Source organism: Oncorhynchus clarkii, chromosome 8, assembly GCF_045791955.1.
Source record: "Oncorhynchus clarkii lewisi isolate Uvic-CL-2024 chromosome 8, UVic_Ocla_1.0, whole genome shotgun sequence".
NCBI classification, from domain to species: domain Eukaryota; kingdom Metazoa; phylum Chordata; class Actinopteri; order Salmoniformes; family Salmonidae; genus Oncorhynchus; species Oncorhynchus clarkii.
The window spans coordinates 27,586,465-27,607,763 of record NC_092154.1 but is presented as its reverse complement, the minus strand read 5'-3'; the positions used below and the strand labels follow the sequence as shown (position 1 = coordinate 27,607,763).

The following is a 21,299-nucleotide window of genomic DNA, read 5'->3' as shown; positions in this document are numbered from 1 at the left end:
TCATAAATGCATTTCAACCTCAGGCCTTCTGAGCACAGGTGCTATATAACTTAATCAAACCACAACAGCTGTTCAATGCTAATGAAAATTCTAGAGATATGGTAATATCATGCACGTAATATATGTCTATTAGTCATTTTTATGGGGGGAAAAAAACAAAGAGACAATGTTGTGTAAGAAATATAAAATTGCATATGGTCAATTCTGTGGGAAAGTCAACTTGAGAATGCAAAAATAGTTGTTCATTTCCAAATGACACCACATTCGTAATTATTTGTTTGAGTGTATGCTTTAGTCCACCAGTTTTAGTAAGACATTTATTTGATGAATTTTGGTCATTACGGAGTAGGATGCCAAGTCTCAAATAAGGCTTTTCAGTCAATCATATTTCATGGCTTTTGGAAAGGACTCACAGAGCTTCTATTTATTTTTAATTTTTTTCCCCACTGTTTTTTCCCCCCAGTGTTTGTTATGAAGTTGACATCATAATACTACATTGAACTGTCCTGAGTTTTATTGGAGAGTTCTACAGTCTTTTAGGAAAATGAAAAGTTTTTGTAAAACATAATCATTTCATCAGATCATCTTGAAACTTACTCTGTAAAGCCAACTTCCATCAATATTTCATATGGTTTATAATTGGCATCTTTTCATTGTCGGTATCCTTTTTCAGCATTATGATATAGTCACATCCATAACGGTTGTGGATTAGATGGATACGAATGCATCGTATTCTTGGCTTCAGATGCATGTGCATGCACCACACACTGTGTGCTTCTGAGAAATACTCTTCAGACTTTCAAAGAAGCAAATTGTTGATATCATTAAAAGTCTGTGTTCTGGGTAAGATTTTCTTAGAGAACACAGTATATGACTAAATGCATTTCTCACACATGGCAGTAACTTAGTGATAGATTTTTTGATAGAAAGGTGTTTATCCACAATCTGTGAATATTCCTTGATTGTGTTATTCTAAATTAAACACACCCAAAATATGCTGACTTCATCCATTGACCCTAAAAGTGTATTGGCTGTGTAAGCATTTGTACAGTATATTGCCTCATTTGCATGTTTTATTGGAATATTTCAGAAAAGGCATAATACATTTTTTTTTTAATCTAAAATGTCTACATTCCACTGTCCAAGGTCAATTTCGATGCATGTGAAGATAAAATATGTTTTCATCCATTAGGGTACGTTGCCTTCCTGGCCTTATGCTATGTAGTATACTATTCTGGCTACCTGTAATAATGTTACCCTAAAGTACTCAGCCTTCTGCTGACATTTTTAAAACATTCCAGATGACAACTAATCGATTTTGTTTTATTTTATTTCAGACTGTCACATCCATAACAAATAGCGTAACATCCATAACGATCGTAATAAAGTAATAATGGATATGACAATCTTTTCCTTCAAAATGGCTATGAATGTTTTAACCTAAGACTTACAAACTCAAGAGTTTGCTAATAAGTTAAGTCTCCCATAAAGCTTCTTTTTTTTTATCCAACATGCTTATATTTAGGAGCCAGTTTTTTGGGGTATACACTCAACCCAAGGGGTACTACAGACACATACGTCAACATTTTAATTTATGTTTTGTTAGTCCAATATGTGAGAAATTCAATGTGTGATTTTGCATGCAAATGTCACATCCATAACGCTGGAATCGCCAATATAGGCAAAAAATATCATTTTCTTTATACTTCCATAGTATGCCTCCCGAAGTCCCCCAGAAAGCGATACGGGTCAGCTGTCTCAGCTACAATCTATGATAGCCCTTTGAGCTTGTAACAAGTTTCACTACCACTGTGCTACTGTCTCTTGCCATACACCAGTTTAGGATCAGAGATTTTATCACAGGGCGGGCCAAGACATGGGGCAGAGGTCACCGCCTCACTCAGAGCTGCTGAAATGTGCACATTTCAGAGACGCAGTCTTATGCCAGCAAAAGATGCTGGGTAAACAACACCTGGCTATATGGGCTCAAGCCATGCCTGACATAGCCCTGTACGAACGTCTGTTTTCACATTTTCACAAAAATGTGAGCATTTCAAGCGTTGCTCTGTGGGGACATGCACCCTGTGTAGCTTTACTGGGTTGGGTTGAGCCTATATTTCAGATACATTTTCCTGTACACGCACAGATGAGATTTGCCATTAACAATTAAAGGATCACACCACCCCACAGTTCATCCAGTCAGCCAGAAAGTTCAAGTGGTGTAACACAGCAGGGTGATCCACAAGTGTAGCATTACCCAAGCAGAAGCAGGGAGTGCACACCTGTGCAGAGTGAGGGTATATAATGACAGAGGTGAGGGCGGCGGTATGGTACCTCAGCCCAGCTGCTTAGCCCGAGGGCTGCGGACAATTGTTGGAAAAACACGGTAGGGTTTCACCTCACCTCGGTGAATGTGTCAGTGTAGCCAAGATAATGAGTTTGCCAGGACAAAGCATGGGGCAAGGAAAACATTTCAAGTTGTAGAAGGTGGAGTCCTGAGTGGTAAAGTTATACACAATAGAGTAAATGTAGGGTCTCAGAGGGAATCGCCCACATTTCCTCCGAGGTGGCCAGGGCTGTCCTGGCAAAGATGCTTGACAGACTTCTGGCCACACCACAGTGGCACAGCTGAACCTCAAATCTCAGCTAATCTGACGCCGGAGAGAAATTCCCAGCTGCCTCTTCTTTAAAAAACTGTCAGACTGCGCTCAGGCCGTGTCTAGACTTCACAGTTCATGCAGCTTTAATATTCTGATCACAGAGTTCTGATCATGGAATCCCGAACGCGTCATGCATCTACACTTAAATATGTGTCCATTGTGTCCGGATTCCCTTTACCTGTGCTATATTCAAATGCCAGTATGCATTCTACAAAACGGTGGAATAGGCAAAATATGATAACACAACAACTGATGGCAGTAGCTAACTACTGTAGCTAACTAGCTAGCAAGCAACGCTAAAGGGATTGCAAAGAAGTTAGCATAACTTTGGCCAAACAAAACCATTTTTTTTCTAAATATTAGCTAGCTGGCTAGCATTTATGAGGCCAGCAAACACATTAATCACATTTATTTCTTCCAACATTATAATGAAACGGTGCCTCGGTCCCAAAACACACATTTCTGGAAACTTGTGGGAGGAGCGCTGATGACGTCACCCACTGTATGCGCTTTTGGTAGCCAAATTGCATCCAGACGGAGAAGAAATCAGCACACAATGCATCCCTGATCGCGCCTTTTTCTTCCACGCCAAATTTGGTGTAAAGCCACGCCCACGAGTAACAGAGTTCGGAGGTTCCCTGTGACAAAGTAAATGAGTGTGAGAGAAGAAGAACGCTAGAGGGAATCCCTGTGAACAGGGAATCGGAGTTTGCTCGTGCCTGCCATGCCACAAACCAAGGGAGATGCACAGTTTCGCGGCCTCGTTTGAAATGATCTAAACAAAAGGCAAGCAACAACTGACTCTGTATTTTTTTATTTTATTTACTTTACTTTACTTTACTTTACCTTTATTTAACCAGGTAGGCTAGTTGAGAACAAGTTCTCATTTGCAACTGCGACCTGGCCAAGATAAAGCATAGCAATTCGACACATACAACAACACAGAGTTACACATGGAATAAACAAAACATAGTCAATAATACAGTAGAACAAAAGAAAACAAAAAAGTCTATATACAGTGAGTGCAAATGTGGTAAGATAAGGGAGTTAAGGCAATAAATAGGCCATAGTGGCAAAGTAATTACAATATAGCAATTAAACACTGGAATGGTAGATGTGCAGAAGATGAATGTACAAGTAGAGATACTGGGGTGCAAAGGAGCAAGATAAATAAATAAATACTGTATGGGGATGAGGTAGGTAGATAGATGGGCTGTTTACAGATGGGCTATGTACAGGTGCAGTGATCTATGAGCTGCTATGACAGCTGGTGCTTAAAGCTAGTGAGGGAGATATGAGTCTCCAGCTTCAGAGATTTTTGCAGTTTGTTCAGTCATTGGCAGCAGAGAACTGGAAGGAAAGACGACCAAAGGAGGAATTGGCTTTGGGGATGACCAGTGAGATATACCTGCTGGAGCGCATGCTACGAGTGGGTGCCGCTATGGTGACCAGTGAGCAGAGATAAGGCGGGGCTTTACCTAGCAGAGACTTGTAGATAACCTGTAGCCAGTGGGTTTGGCAACGAGTATGAAGCGAGGGCTTTGCAATGGTGGGTAGTGTATGAGGCTTTGGTGACAAAACGGATGGCACTGTGATAGACTGCATCCAGTTTGTTGAGTAGAGTGTTGGAGGCTATTTTATAGATGACATCACCGAAGTCGAGGATCGGTAGGATGGTCAGATTTACGAGGGTATGTTTGGCAGCATGAGTGAAGGATGTTTGTTGCGATGTAGGAAGCCAATTCTATAATTAATTTTGGATTGGAGATGCTTAATGTGAGTCTGGAAGGAGAGTTTACAATGTCTAACCAGACACCTAGGTATTTGTAGTTGTCCACGTATTCTAATTCAGAGCCGTCCAGAGTAGTGATGCTGGACGGGCGAGCAGGTGCAGGCAGTGATCGGTTGAATAGCATGCATTTAGTTTTACTTGCGTTTAAGAGCAGTTGGAGGCCACGGAAGGAGAGTTGTGTGGCATTGAAGCTTGTCTGGAGGTTAGTTAACACAGTGTCCAAAGAGGGGCCAGAAGTATATAGAATGGTGTCATCTGCGTAGAGGTGTACCAGAGAATCACCAGCAGCAAGAGCAACATCATTGATGTATACAGAGAAGAGAGTCGGCCTGAGAATTGAACCCTGTGGCACCCCCATAGAGACTGCCAGAGGTCCGGACAACAGGCCCTCCGATTTGACACACTGAACTCTGTCTGCGAAGTAGTTGGTAAACCACAGTAATGTCTCTTATCGATGGCGGTTATGATGTCTTTTAGGACCTTGAGCGTGGCTGAGGTGCACCCATGACCAGCTCTGAAACCAGATTGCATTGCGGAGAAGGTACAGTGGGATTCGAAATGGTCGGTAATCTGTTTGTTAACTTGGCTTTCGAAGACCTTAGAAAGACAGGGTAGGATAGATATAGGTCTGTAGCAGTTTTGGGTCTAGAGTGTCACCCCCTTTGAAGAGGGGAATGACAGTGGCAGCTTTCCAATCTTTGGGAATCTCAGACGATACAAAAGAGAGGTTGAACAGGCTAGTAATAGGGGTTGCAACAATAATTAATAATAATTTTAATTTTAAAAAGAGAGGGTCCAGATTGTCTAGCCTGGCTGATTTGTAGGGGTCCAGATTTTGCAGCTCTTTCAGAACATCAGCTATCTGGATTTGGGTAAAGGAGAAATGGTGGGGGCTTTGGCGGGTTGCTGTGGAGGGTGCCGGGCAGTAGGGATAGCCAGGTGGAAAGCATGGCCAGCCGTAGAGAAATGCTTATTGAAATTCTCAATTATAGTGGATTTATCGTGGTGACAGTGTTTCCTAGCCTCAGAGCAGTGGGCAGCTGGGAGGAGGTGCTCTTATTCTCCATGGACATTACAGTGTCTCCGAACTTTTTTGAGTTAGTACTACAGGATGCAAATTTCTGTTAGAAAAAGCTAGCCTTAGCTTTCCTAACTGCCTGTGTATATTTGTTCCTAACTTCCCTGAAAAGTTGCATATCATGGGGGCTATTCGATGCTAATGCAGAACCCCACAGGATGTTTTTGTGCTGGTCAAGGGCCAACAGGTCTGGAGTGAACCAATAACTATATCTATTCCTAGTTCTACATTTTTTGAACGGGGCATGCTTATTTAAGATGGTGAAGAAGGCACTTTTAAAGAATAGCCAGGCATCATCTACTGACGGGATGAGGTCAATGTCATTCCAGGATACCCCGGCCAGGTCAATTAGAAAGGCCTGCTCGCAGAAGTGTTTTAGGGAGCGTTTTACAGTGATGAGGGGTGGTCGTTTGGTCGGAGACCCAATACGGATGCAGGCAATGAAGCAGTGATCGCTGAGATCTTGATTGAGGGTGAGTTAGTTAGGATGACATCTATGAGGGTGCCCGTGTTTACGGATTTGGAGTTGTACCTGGTAGGTTCATTGATAATTTGTGTGAGATTGAGGGTATCAAGCTTGGATTGTAGGATGGCCGGGGTGTTAAACATGTCCCAGTTTATGTTACCTAGTAGCACGAGCTCAGATGATAAATGGGGGGCAATCAATTCACATATGGTATCGAGGGCACAGCTGGGGACAGAGAGAGGTCTATAGCAAGCGGCAACAGTGAGAGAAAGTTGAATTTTTAGAAGTAGAAGCTCAAATTGTTTGGGTACAGACTTGGATAGTAATACAGAACTCTGCAGGTTATCTTTGCAGTAGATTGCAACAACGCCCCCTTTGGCAGTTCTATCTTGGCGGAAAATGTTATAGTTAGCGATGGAGATTCCAAGGTTTTTGGTGGTTTTCCTAAGCCGGGATTCAGACACGACTAAGACATCCGGGTTGGCAGAGTGTGCTAAAGCAGTGAGTAAAACAAACTTAAGGAGTAGGTTTCTAATGTTAACATGCATGAAACCAAGGCTTTTACGGTTACAGAAGTCAACAAATGAGAGCACCTGGGGAGTGGAGCTAGGCACTGCAGGGCCTGGATTAACCTCTACATCACCAGAGGAACAGAGGAGAAGTAGGATAAGGGTACGGCTAAATGCTATACGAACTGGCCGTCTAGGACGTTCAGAACAGAGAGTAAAAGGAGCAGGTTTCTGGGCACGATAGCATAGATTCAAGGCATAGTGTACATAGTGTAGATAGCTAACATTACATGATTGTCATTAATAGTGAATCAATGAAGCTAGCTATGCAGCATCTCTTTTAGTTGTCATCTAGCAAATGTCATGTAGCTAAGTATCTCAATAGTCCTTTCGTAAACACTTAGATAACCACACTAAGCTAACGCTAGATGATGCACACTACTAGACAGCTTCATCCCAATCGGCGTTGTAAGATAGAGATAACACTTTGATATAAATCACAGCTTACTTACCACCCGAAAACAATGCCACTGCTATCCATTTGATCAGGCTGCCTGCAATCACTCACTAAAAAGCTACATAGTTTAATGCAACTTCATATCCAAATTCGGGAAAATGCTATGTTTTGTTGGGGATTCCGTCTCTAGCGGTCTTCCGTCTCTAGCGCACCTTTACTTCTCGCAGGGGACAACCAAAGTCTGACCAATCAGCACGGCTTTGAATGTTGCTAGGTTTCTCGTGGGAGTGGTTTTGCCACAAGTTTGGCGTGGATAAAAAGGACGCTCTCTGACCTCCTGAAGTGGTCAAGGTGGTCAGCCAGATCTGAACTCGAGACCAGAAAGCAACTTTTTTTGCGTCTACACCTGTCTTTTCAATGTGATCTTTGCATTCTGATAGCTGAAGTCACATGTAAGTATCAAGTGTAGACATGACCTGTCTACACTTGACACTGTGATCCTGTGATCTTTAAGTGAAAAGAGTAAGCACCTTTGCATAATGTCACATATTAGAGCACTCAGAATTTTTGTACACATTCTTAGCAGAGATTCGAACAACAACAAAAATACAAAAAACATTCCTTATGTACATGTGATTGTGAATGCAAATCGGTCTCATTCAAGCAATGAGGGATGCTAAAATATTGCTGAAGGATAAGACAAAGTTCACCAATGTCGACAAGTGTTCAAACACAACCCCTCCTTTTGGGGCAGTCCGCCACAGAACGACCAGCTGTGATCTAGCTGTGCATCTCTCGATACTCCAACAGGGTTGTGTGGAACATCCTGATACAGATACTGCCCAATACCAGTGGGAGAAAAGAAATCTGTTCTGGCCACCACCCGAACTGTGCAAGCAGTCAAGGGTCACCATGCTTTCCTGCCCGCAGCACAGCAGCATCAAAACATGGCCAAAACATGCGGTGAACAAGCGAGAGATCTGTCAGCAGCTGTCTCTAGTCCCTGCTGGACCTCCGTGATCAAGCACTTCAATCCAGCAGCAAAAAGTGTGGCCCTGAATGATCGCTGCAACAACAAACTGTAATTTATTGTTGAGTACAAGTGCAGTGCACAGGTGCATTTTTGAAGCAGACTCAAATCCAAATGTGAGCAAACTGGACTCTTAAAGCCAGAGCAAAGCATCTGGAAATGATTCCTATTATCCCTTTGTATAGTCTTTGGTGCATTTAGACATTCTACCATCTCCATCCCTGTGGAAGCTATATTTGCTCCAGAGTCTTGGACTCCCGGTCCTCTTGGCTGAACTTATGACATTGTGGTTTGACCAAAAGGGGTGGTTTGGAGAAATGGTTTTGTGGTACCACCTCATTGGTACTGAGCAGTTCAGAAACACATCTGACAATCACACAAAAAACACAGAACTATTGAGTCTGCCAAAACAATAATCTGTGTGAGGAGACTAAGACACATAAATTGAGTAGGACAAGCTCAACGATGACAGGGCTCCAGAGTGCGACCCTTTCACTTGACTGGGCGAGTTCGATAGGCTATAGCCTAAAGTTTTAAATATACTACACATCGAAACATAAGGTATTGGTTTTTTGTAATTTGTTATAGGTAGTCTTTAGGGACACGCAACTCTGGCTCATTTGGCCAATATCACTAGTTTATTTTTCACATCCAGTTTTATAAACTTTATTTCCACAGGGAAAACGATCACATTCCTTAGCAAAGAGGTTCTTAAATCAACAATTTGAACTGCCCCAGAGGCACCATAACATCAAGTTGCAGGGAACTCTGTCAATCATTCCATACATGGGGTGCAAAGAAACTGAAAGCAGATTTACCTTACTCAATAGAGCTCTCTAGAGTGAGCCATCCCTGAGACCAGGTCTAGTAGTTTGTACATCTGTAGGTTAACAATGAAGTAAAGTACGATGGAGGTTTGTGCAAAAGGGCTATATTAACAAAAAGAGTGCAATGCATCTATGTACAAGACTTCAAAAGAGGCCCAGCCTACTTTCTGATACAGAATGCAGTGATGTGTACTGAACCTGTTGCACGTTAATGAAGCGTATTGCGCCATAATAAACTGCGTCCAATGGCTTCAATACAGTTGCAGCTGCATTCATATAGACCAGGGGTGTCAAACTACATTTTGCCCCAGGGGGCTGCATTCATATAGACCAGGGGTGTCAAACTACATTTTGCCCCAGGGGGCTGCATTCATATAGACCAGGGGTGTCAAACTACATTTTGCCCCAGGAGGCTGCATTCATATAGACCAGAGGTGTCAAACTACATTTTGCCCCAGGGGGCTGCATTCGTTCATCAATCAGTTCTGGAAGGCCACACCGAAAATTGGTTACATTTCCTCGCCATCCAAATTTGCAAAACATAGAGAACTATCCATCGTTTTGGAATTTTCTTTTCTCCCGACTGTCTAGTTTAATTCCAGTGATTATTAGCAAGCTGGACACAGTCAATAAACTGTATAAATGTAGGTTCAATATCAATATTAGACACCCCTGATATAGACGACATCGTCATAGACTATAACTGTTATGAATGTCGACAATTATTTTTCCCCCCTGCTATTTAAAAAGGCATGACATTGATGGCACTGGCTACGCCAGGTCAAGGGTTTATTTCTCCATTTCGTTCTACTCTCAGATCTGAACGAGTCTCTTACATCCAAATGGGCATGGGTCTTCTGGGGTCTGCTTTCCATTGGCTTTTTTGGACCTCTAGCTGGGAGACCTTGTGAGTTTTAAAGAGTGTGAGTGCAAAAGCAGGAGAGTGTGAAAAATTGTGGGAGAATGTGGGGGAATGTAATAAAGGGAGCGTGAAACGAGGGAGGGAGAGAGAGTGTGTGCACCAGATTAGCAGTAATGTCACCGTAAATCTCAAAGGGTTTGCATGTTTATAGTCATTTCATTAACCTGACTCTGGCCCCTGAACTTGCCCCTCTATAAGGTTGTATGTGAAGCTGTCAAGTCCCCCCCCCCCTCCTCCCATTGGCTTGTCAAGACAGGATCACATTCCACTCATATTTTGGAGGGCTCAATGACCCTGAACAACTTCAACACAACTTCAACACAACAACACCTACCAGCTACTCTCACCTCATATTACTAGTTCTCCCACACTCTCGACCACATTATTACTTGCAATAATATCGCTCTCTTCAATACATGCACACAAAAACACAATTCCACAAACTAACCAAAAACTCTAATTCTTATTCTGATAGGCAAGTCTACTCCTGGCTTGGTGCGGAGTTCCTGTGTAGAGTAGCATCAAATCTTTGTAGCTTGAGACAAGGGCACATTACATGCAGTACTTGTATCCGAGATTAACCCCAAGAAGCCTTCACCTATATTAGGTCTCGCAGAGAAAAAAAAAACAGAAGAGAAGAGCCCTAAACGTGGGTGGTGGGCACGTTCCTAAACCATGTACCTGACTAAAGAAGGTGATGGATGAATGTGGACAGAGGTGTATCATCGCTGGCAGTCTGGAGGCAACCCCACAAAGGAGGCCTGCTGTGCTGCACACATCAAACGAGAGCTGGCACCTTCACTCCAGCGGCCTCCCTCCCTTCTGGCTCCCGCTCTCACATAACCAACCCTCTTCTCGCTCTCCTCTTTCATCGCGCTCTCACTTGCCTCTTCCCTCTCCCTCGATCCCCTTCCTCTCTCCCTTTCCTCGCCCAGTTTCTTTGAGATGTTCTGCTTTATCTCTTGGCATGCTCAAGCTTCAAACACTGTGCCAGATAATCTTTATGGGTAGAAACAAGGAGAGGAGGACTTTGTCTCCATATCACTTATAACCAACCGTTCCTTCCATTCCATCATGAGTGCACAGCCCTATCAGAGTATGTTCAAAACTCAAGTCTCCTCTCATCCCTTCTCTGGACCAGTAACTGATCTTTGATTCATTAATCCAGTCAGGTCTGACGATTAGGCTACCGTCGGGAAAGGGGGAAGTAAGAGTGCATTTTCAATAACGGTTGGAATCCCTCATGGGGCATCGAGAGATTCAATGGCATCCCATTTGCGCCTCTTTCCACAAGACATGTCATGACATCACGTTGACTTTGGCTCACTCAACATGCACTTCTGCTTGAAATTCAATCTGAAGGTGAACACAAAAATCAATGGCTTGGCTAGTGAATACAGCGTTGGTGAGCACATGCGCACACAGAAAAGTATCACTTGAGTCCAGCACAAGGACATAACGTTGTGGATACAGTTCGAAATGACACAATTTCATGTCCACAACAACTAAAGACCTGCATCACTAGCCTATACTAAGAGCGTTGCCCTTTCTAAAAGGCCATATTTGGGTGTTTTTGGAGCTTTTATCCATGTCCTGGCAATGCAGAATGAGCATGAGGAAGTCTATCGCTGGTTGGGGTAAGTTTCTCAAAACCATGTGAACTCACCCAAAAAGTGTCTGGGACAGTGTTTCCATTAGCCGTTAATAGCCGGCTTTTTGCCGATAAAAAATAAAAATATTGATGCCAGCCAAATGCGAAAATGCATTTTAGCCCATTCATTGATTGGAATATGAGTCGATGAAGCGTAAGAGCTGCTGCTTCAGCTCATCAAAACAGCTTGTTTGTTGCTGATGGAGTGAAATGTGCTTTTATAAGCCCAATCATTGCGCAACAATTTTAAATGCAATCACATCTTAACAGTTTATGGCCACGATTACACATTTTTATTTCTCTAATGGTAATTGAAGCACACTTTCCATTCGCCATTCAAAAGCAGGCTTCAGCATGTCACACCACTTTGCAATGAGCTGGATGCAGTATACATTTTGAAAACATACTTTCAAAAAATTTGAAACCTGACTTCTTTATTGTGAGGCATGCAGGCAACCAAACATGCAGGCAATTATTTTTCAAATACGTCCATATGCCATTGAAGCCTGTAGCTAATTCTCTCATGTTCTATTGGTTTTCAAATCAACTTTCTTTCATTGTCCAGAAGGCAAAGACACAATCCTAGTCATATTAGCAAACCATGCCTGTTGTTGCACTTTTAGATCTCCCCTCTTTCTAAATTTCTAATTGATATGTTCATCTCCATCTCATGAAACAGCTTGCATATGTGGTGCCCTTTTCACAATGGTGTTTTCCTGCTAATTGCGGGAACATTTGCACGTAACCTACTGCCTTGTGTACATTGATGCGCTTATTAATATTAAGAAATAATAGTTTGTCAACATTTTAAGCTAAACGTTCTGATCTGTTGCATGAACACCATTGCTTTTGAATGTTTTTGGGATGTAGGCCAACAGGTTGTATGAATGTGGGATCTATTGTCCCACAACTGTCCCAGTCTGTTTGGAATAGGCTATTTCTTTCTGTCGTTCTGAGCACCGTGGGTGGACGCCATAATCAGGTTACGCACCCAATGCAAATGGGTCCGGTAAGTTTGGTTGGAAAAATATAAACTTTTCCTTTAATAAAGCAACAAACTGTACACCTAATATGGATATAACCTAGACTATAGACCTAGACTATAACCTAGACTTCTGACTCAAACAACTGTAAATGCATAAGCTATAACACTATGTACTACGTTACCATAACAGCAATTTGGTCTGCTTTAAAGGGGACTAAACCCGAGTTTGTCGAGTATAACATAATTGCACACGTGAGTTTCTTGCGAGTGTATGGCAAGCCCCGAACACAAAAGTAACAGAGTTCTTATGAAAGTGTTTGTGTGTGTGTTGATGTGACAGGGGAGCAGTGTCTCTGAAGTGTGAATGTCACATGGGCGAAAGCCCAAGGTGTTCATGGGAGTGGCGTCTGAGATCCTTCTCAGATTACTGGATTAACAAAGAGAGAAGGACAGACGAGAAAGGAAGGAAGTTTTGCTTGGAATTAACTTTGGCTAGTGTTAAGTGAATCACTAACTGTTGGGAAAAACACATTTGATTTGGTTAAATGACTTAAGGTCGTCTTTAACCGAGAACACATCAATGGGGCGACAGTTCAGTCATCAACACTTAGTGTTATGACCTAGGATGAGAACATGCATTTATTTCACTGGCCAATGGTTCTAAACTCCAATTGTATATCGTCAAGGCTGGACTAGGCAGCTGTAGTACACTGAAAAGTTACCTAGGGACTGAAACTGCAGAGTACAGTATGTGATCATATCTAGGAGGTGAAGAACAATAATATGAAGAAAAAAGGCTTTTTAAAACAGCAAATTACTGCAGTAAAAAATTTAAAATGTTGGACAGTGTTTGTAGCATACTGCAGTTATACTGCACTCTAACTGCAAACGTGTTTGTAAGGGAAGGAACTCCATTTATCCAAAGACTGTTGGTTTCCAGAGGAGTATGAGCTGAGCTCCAAAACGAATGTATGTCATATGGTCTGAGCTTGTGTTCCACATGGAGACCTCTGTACAGTGAGTGGTGAAGTATCAAACTGGTTACAGAGTATGTTTATTTGAGTATAAAGCCAACCCTAGTCTTTCCCCTTACAGAGCCATGGTAAGGACAGTGCATTTACACACTGTGGTCACACAGCGTGAGTGAAAGACAAATCAGGTTCTCGGGTAAACTCAACACGGGTCAAATTCCACACTCCCTCCTGACTGGGGCAATTGAGGGAGTGAGGATAAAAGAGCTGGCTGAAAGACGGGCAGGGTTGTCAATCTCAACAAGACATGTCATCCACCCCCCAGTCTAAACTTCACTGCGATGAGTTTGCATTCTTCCCGAGGTCGACCTTCAAATTGAGGTTAAAGAAATGGTAAGCATTTGGTACAGAGGTCTAACTGCTTTGAAAGTAAACCTGGCCTGAAGTGCTCTGGTGACTCCCCAAATATGATTCATATTAGGGATGATCGGGTTATTAGAATATTCAAATTGATATTAGTACTCAAACACTTGTGTGAGTAATATGTTAAAAAATGTTAAACACTAAAAAGGCTTTTTCTAAATTAAATTGAAATAACCATGTGACATTGTTACATACAAGGTAGTCTCGTGTTTTGGAGAATTTTGTATTGCAAAAACGGTTTAAAATGATCCACTGGCTCCCTGCAGCAAAATTTGTATTGGATGTTACATTTCAAGAACCTGCCCGTAGAAGCAGTGCTGGGTGTTATGTGCGTCACAAAATCTGGAAGATTGTCCTTACAAAAACAAAATAATTGGCAGTGGGAGAACATATTCAAGTGAATACATTTTTTAAAATGTAAAAACGGGATGTATTATTAGCTAGCTGGCTACAGTAGGCCACTTACTAAGCTAACTCAACTGAGCTGCTAGCTAGCTAACTATACACACGGTTTAGGTACGTGAATTAAATGTCATCAGCTAGTTAGCTAGCTAATAGGTAGTTATTTTTGATGTAATCATTGTAAATTATAAACAGTCTCTAAATTCATTTGTAGATAACAGCCATCTAAAAGAGTGAGATTGCAGCTCCAGCTGTCAGTAAAGTGAGGGTGTAGGCTACAGGATACCCTTACAAAAAAAGGTTGCAGTCAGAGTGCAGTATAATTGCAGTATGCTGCAAATACTGCATAAAAGCAACTTCTTTTTACTGCAGTAATTTTGCATTGTAACTGCAGTTACAGTGCAGTAGAACTGCAGTTCAACTGCAGTACACTGCATTTCTTCTGCAATTACTGCGCCCAAAATGCCACAGACAACTGCAGTTACTGCACTTTTACTGCAGTTTCAAAACTACAATTTCTTTTGTATGGGTAAGGCGGGTAATTCTGTGGGAGGACATTATGAAATTATTCTCCAGTTACAGTCCCTAGAGGGGAAAACTTTGAGTACGGAGAGATACAGTAATAGCAAGATAATATTTCAGTGCTATCTAATTTTAGTATAAAGAAGCCTGCTTCTTTGTGACGTTTTCTGTCCTCATATGGAAAGCTGTGACAACCTGTTTGCAGGTGAAGAGAGTAATCCCAATAGATGTCTCAAGATACTAAGGGTATATCCTATATGCCATGGGTTATATGCATAGGCCTATCTATGTAAGAAAATGTTGTATACAAAACAAATACAGTTAATCACACACAATTGGAGCAGGCTAACCCTGCTGGGTGTGCAGGGTTCTGTTTTAGCCCAGCAATAACACACCTAATTCAACTTATTAAAACTTATGAGTGTGCTATTGCTGGGCTGGAATAGAAGTTTGTTCACCAAGTAGATCAGGGATCAGTGAAGCAAGGTTGGCCACTGCTGGAATGGGCTTTTTGTTCACCTGAAATGATGCCTACATGTTATTTCTCAATTATCTATTGTTGTTTAGACTAAGATATGTTATCATCTTTACATAAAAGTTAGCTTATTTGTACATTTTGAAGTGATGAAGTGTTGATTCCTTGAAGTGAAGTGTTTAAACTTGTTTGAATTGTTCAACTATTATTCAAAATGAACTAGTGTCAATGTTGATGAATCAGATCACAATCCTGCAATAAAGATGGGGAGGGGTCGTCTCTAATATTTGTGTTTCTAAAGTGAACATTTCATTTTTGTCTAGTTGTAAGATCTCCAATCTGTTTTATTTGATTGTCACCCTCTCTCAGTATTAAGATATGTGAATCCATTTTGCAGCTTATCATATGGCATGCATTGCCAATGCAGCCGTAGATCTACAGTATTATGGCAATACTGGGCATCTGTCGTCTGAAGCAGAGAATAGCTAAACTCACACAGTCTAGATGCTGAGCTATAGGTTCTCGATTTAAAATAACACCGGTAGACAATGCATTTGAGGCTAACCATATGCAGCACGTGTTGACGTACAAAATTGTTTCGTTCAAATCCAACCCTTGTAATTGAAGTACAGGTAGCTTAGCGGTTAAGAGCGTTGGGCCAGTTACCGAAAGGCCGTTAGTCGGCTCGTTAATTCGAACTAAGTAAGAAAATAAATCTGTCGATGTGCCCTTGAGCAAGGCACTTATCCTGAGCGACTTGCAGGAGCAATTAAGGTTTAGAGCGTCTGCGAAATGATTAAAAAATATATAAAAATATGTCAAATAAGGAGATAATGCTTTACAGATGACATTATGAGGTTCATCTTATTTTAGCAATGCGACTTGCAAAAGGTTGCAGTTGTTCCCCATAGACAACACATGGTTGCTCTATGTATCACTGACCCTGGATAAACTACCGACTGGGCTAACACAGTTCAACTTTTAGTTAAATAATATGCTGTTTTTATTAAAATGTTATAATCATGAGAGAAATTGAACTAGTTAGTAGCTAGCTAGTTATACCTACAGTTGAAGTCGGAAGTTTACATACACCTTAGCCAAATACATTTAAACTACATTTTTCACAATTCCTGACATTTAATCCGAGTAAAAATTCCCTGTCTTAGGTCAGTTAGGATCACCAATGCCAGAATAATTGTACATATAATTATTGATTTCAGCTTGTATTTCTTTCATCACATTCCCAGTCGGTCAGAAGTTTACATACACTCAATTAGTATTTGGTAGCATTGCCTTTAAATTGTTTAACTTGGGTCAAACGTTTCAGGTAGCCTTCCACAAGCTTCCCACAATAAGTTGGGTGAATTTTGGCCCATTCCTCCTGACAGAGCTGGTGTAACTGAGTCAGGGTTGTAGGCCTCCTTGCTCGCACACGCTTTTTCAGTTCTGCACACACATTTTCTATAAGATTGAGGTCAGGGCTTTGTGATGGCCACTCCAATACCTTGACTTTGTTGTCCTTAAGCCATTTTGCCACAACTTTGGAAGTATGCTTGGGGTCATTGTCCATTTGGAAGACCAATTTGCGACCAAGCTTTAACTTCCTGCCTGATGTCTTGAGATGTTGCTTCAATATAGCCACATTATTTTCCTACCTCATGATGCCATCTATTTTGCAAAGTGCACCAGTCCCTCCTGTAGCAATGCACCCCCACAACATTATGCAATTTGTTTTCAGCACTTTTATTTCCATGACTGATCTAAACTTGTTCTCATGACTCTCTCTTGTACCTCCGCAGCAGACGTGGCGAGCAATATGTTTGGAACATCAAATCGCAATAAAAATCACAGTATCGAATCGCAATACATATAGAATCTTGAGAACCGCATTACATATCATATCGGCAATTCCCAGCCCTAGTGTGCACCCATGACACCAAAAATGACTGTTCTCCAAAATTCCTTCACTTTAAGCAAACATTTAAACTTCATTACTTGACATGCCTCTAGAGATTCATTACAAGCAAAGTCAGACAGATATTAAAATTCCAATCCAGAGAGACAATAGTCTATCCTTTCCACACTCCCAGAAGACTTAAAAAGGGGGTTGCTTGTCATCACAATGTCTTCTTGACATATTTCATAGGGTTTTATTAATATAGTTTTTGGCAAAGGACCACTTTAAGCAAGGCCATAACTATAAGATTCGTGCAAATAGTAGGGAAGGGTTGGGAGTGACATTAGTGTCCTAACATGCTTGGTCAGGTGGGTGTCATCCAGGCAGTATGTTTGTCCTGGTCAAAGGGCCTATGAAGGGAGAGGACAAAAAGGGAAGAGAAAGAAAACAGGTGGGGTCAGAGGGAATCCTTGGAGCTTCGAACTGGACCCTTAGAAAAGTTCATAAATTGCTCATTTGAATCCCAAACAACATGTTCTCTAGATTTCCAATCCACTAAACTGGTCACCGCTCATGCAACCATTGAGCACTATTTAAAAGCAATTCTGTGTACAATACATAGGCAGATCCAGGGGAGAATGACTGCCCCTTCTCATTGAAGCCATAGACGTTCAAGACCTACTGCGGTGCTGCCGTTATTGTTAGCAGAAAACAGGATCCCCATTATTGTGAAGGGAAAAATTGCAATCTTCATTGTCAATGTAAATCATTTGTGTAAATGAATAAAAAATGTGCAAAGACAATCAAGGTGCCAATTATTGCTTCTAATACACCAGACGTATGTCCTTGAACAGTTTCTTAAAAATCGCACACAGAAGTTATAAGGATATTTTAGTTAGCCTGCAGTACCCGGTCGGCCTTCAACTAGAGTTACTCAGTGAGAGGGGCCAGCACTGAGATAGCCTGCAACGTCACTTCCTGGAGTAGCTCAAGCTGTGCATGTTATTTCTCCATAAGACACCATCTTATCCTGCAATGTACAGTTTCAAACTGCGGAATCCTCACGATGCCTCAGTTGCCTTGACAACGCCAGCTGGGTGACTAGTTAAAGCTTTGTGTATTATTTAAGATCTCATATTCCACATATTGCCTTTTCTTTAATCCTCCGTTTGTTGTCATTTGTGGAGAGAAAAGTTATTTTCTTCCAAATTCGCCAGCCAAAAATCAAACACAGCTTTAATGATTCAAAGCAAATTGGATTTGAGAGAGCACCCACTCCCAAGCAGAGGCCACGCCTACATATTGGCTTAAAAACTAGTAAATGTCTAGTTCTCTGTCATATCTCACATTAAAGTATGGATGTTTAGTATTGTACCTTAAATGTTTTGATGGAGTTTTAAAAATACCCCCAAAATGGATAGATGTACTGTCTGGATGGATGGAATGATGAGTTCTAGGAACTGCCATGACAACCAGCTTGGGGATCCCGCTCTCTCACACACACACACACACACACACACACTGCTTAACATTAAAGACTGATGGGGCAGGGAAGGGGAGGTGAGGAGAGGGATGGAAACCAGAGGAAGGGATGCACACAATTTGGGACTAGGTTACACAAGAGTCTGCACCACCATTCTCAACTTTTAGGGAAAGGGATTGAAACGATCTACGTAGGCATTAAGTTCAACTATTTGTTCCTTGGATTTGCTGCATCTCTTACGGGCATGTTGATAAAGCAAAGCAACATTAATTGAGAGAGACCATATGAAGAGTGGAAAATAGCATGCCTGGGAGAGAGACCGCTTGAAGAGACTTCTCTTTTCAAGGTGACTCTCCATTTCATTGACCTCCTTATCTGCACTGCCCCACCCCCTCGATAAAAATGTATGCCAGCCCATCTCCCTCCCTCACTCACACACACACACACACACACACGCACACACACACACAGCTCTGCTCAAAGGCTGCATACTCTGATACAGAAAACTGTTGAGGGAGGTTGGAGCATTTTTGTCCCGCCGCCTCAGCACATCTCTAGACGAAGCTTGTCATTACGGGGCATTCCCCCGCATGCAGAGAGGACAGATCTCTACATTACCAACTGCCCAAGGCACCCTCCCCCCCTCTCAACAAACCGCCACCTCCCAATTAATTATACAAGCAGTCACACCTCCCAGCGAGTGGAATAACACACTGAGTGAGATAGCCAACTGAAGGGTTAACAGTCCATCAAGGCCTATACCCCTCGCAGAGGTAATAATCACATGCAGGCATCACACCATCCTATCGGCAGAGATAGCAGACAGGCTCGCTGACTGGACAATGCTCAACCCCATTTCTCTCACTTCATTACGGGGGAGAATGGTGTGATATCAAATTCAGCATTTTCTTACCCCCTATTGAAGTGAGTGAGAGTTGCTGTATCCCCTTTAAGAGTCCGCGTTGCTGCAGTATCCAGTTTTGCACACGCACATTACTACAGAGCTGCTTCCATCACAGCTTCCCAGCGAAAGACTGTTTCTGGGAGCTATCAGTATCCAGGTAACACACTGATTGGATCTCAGCACATGAATAAAAAGCCTCAAGTGACAAAATTCCCCAAGGGCTGTCCACAATGAAAGGGAGGAAGAATATAGGCCAGCTCTGGTTGGATGTATTCCCAGAGCCCGGTTTGTGGAAGGTTAAAAGCACACAGCAAAAGCAGACGTTCCTGATCTTCCCCCAGCCGGCCGGCAAATGCAGCCTCTCCCTAGTATTCCTGAGAATTTGCGAAAACAAATGGTCCATCCCTGCCTCGCTACGTCATAATCTCTCTCCCTCCCCTCTCTCGCTCTGTTCCACCAGCATGCTGTTGGGGGCTGAGGGTAAAGGCACAGATGTTACTGGCTTTAGACCACACCCCTTTTCAACAGCCAGAACCATTATAGGACTCAGGCAGTTTAACCCCCTTATGGTTTGCTAAAGTGTTTAGGGTTTGTTTAGAGAAGGGTTGTGAGAAAATAAAGCCTAGGTGTGAGCCTGTGTGTGTGTGTGTGTGTGTGTGTGTGTGTGTGTGTGTGTGTGTGTGTGTGTATGTCTGAGAGTGTGAGCAAGAGAGAGAGGAGGAGAGTGTCAGTGAGGGAGTAAAAAAAATAGCAATAGATAATGTTACTAAATAATGTTGATGGGTATTTACGTACACTACTGGTCAAACGTTTTAGAACACCTACTCATTCAAGGGATTTTCTACATTGTAGAATAATAGTGAAGACATAAAAACCATGAAATAACAATATGGAATAACCAAAAATGTGTCAAACAAATCAACATATATTTTGTATTTGAGATTCTTCAAAGTAGCCACCCTTTGCCTTGATGACAGCACACTCTTGGCATTCTCTCAACCAGCTTCATGAGGTAGTCACCTGGAATACATTTCAATTAACAGGTGTGCCTTCCTGAAAAGTTAAGGAAAGAAATTCCACAAATTAATGTTTGAGCCAATCAGTTGTGTTGTGACAAGGTGGGGGGGCAGAAGATAGCCCTATTTGGTAAAATAATGTGGCAAGAACAGCTCAAATTAGCAAAGAGAAATGACAGCCCATCATTAGTTTTGGACATGAAGGTCAGTCAATATGGAACATTTCAAGAACTTTGAAAGTGATGTTGCAAAAACCATCAAGCACTATGATGAAACTGGCTCTCATGAGGACCGCCACAGGAATGGAAGACCCAGAGTTACCTCTGCTGCAGAAGATACGTTCATTAGAGTCAGAAATTGCAGCCCAAAGAATTGCTTCACAGAGTTCAAGTAACAGACACATCAACATCAACTGTTCAGAGGATGTGAATCAGGCCTTTATGGTCGAATTGCTGCAAAGAAACCACTACGAAGATGAGACCTACTTGGGCTAAGAAACACGAGCAATGGACATTTGTCCTTTGGTCTGGAGTCCAAATTGGAGATTTTTAGTTCCAACCGCCGTGTCTTTGCAAGTGCGGTGTGGGTGAACGGAGGATCTCGGCTTGTATATTGCCCACCGTAAAGGATGGAGGGGGGGAGGGGGGGGGTTATGGTGTGGGGGTGATTTGCTGGTGACACTGGCAATGATTTATTTAGAATTCAAGCCACACTTAACCAGCAAGGCTACCACAGTATTCTGCAGCGATATGCCATCCCATCTGGTTTGGGCTTAGTGCGACTATCATTTGTTTTTCAACAGAACAGTGACCTAACACACCTCCAGGCT

The 21,299-nt window shown here is 42.1% G+C and overlaps 1 protein-coding gene across 2 annotated transcripts in view; it reads right to left on the bottom strand.

Annotated features, from left to right (window-relative positions):
* Positions 1-21,299, bottom strand: part of LOC139415221 (disheveled-associated activator of morphogenesis 1-like) — a 121,464-nt gene that overhangs the window by 63,701 nt on the left and 36,464 nt on the right. The window lies entirely within an intron of this gene.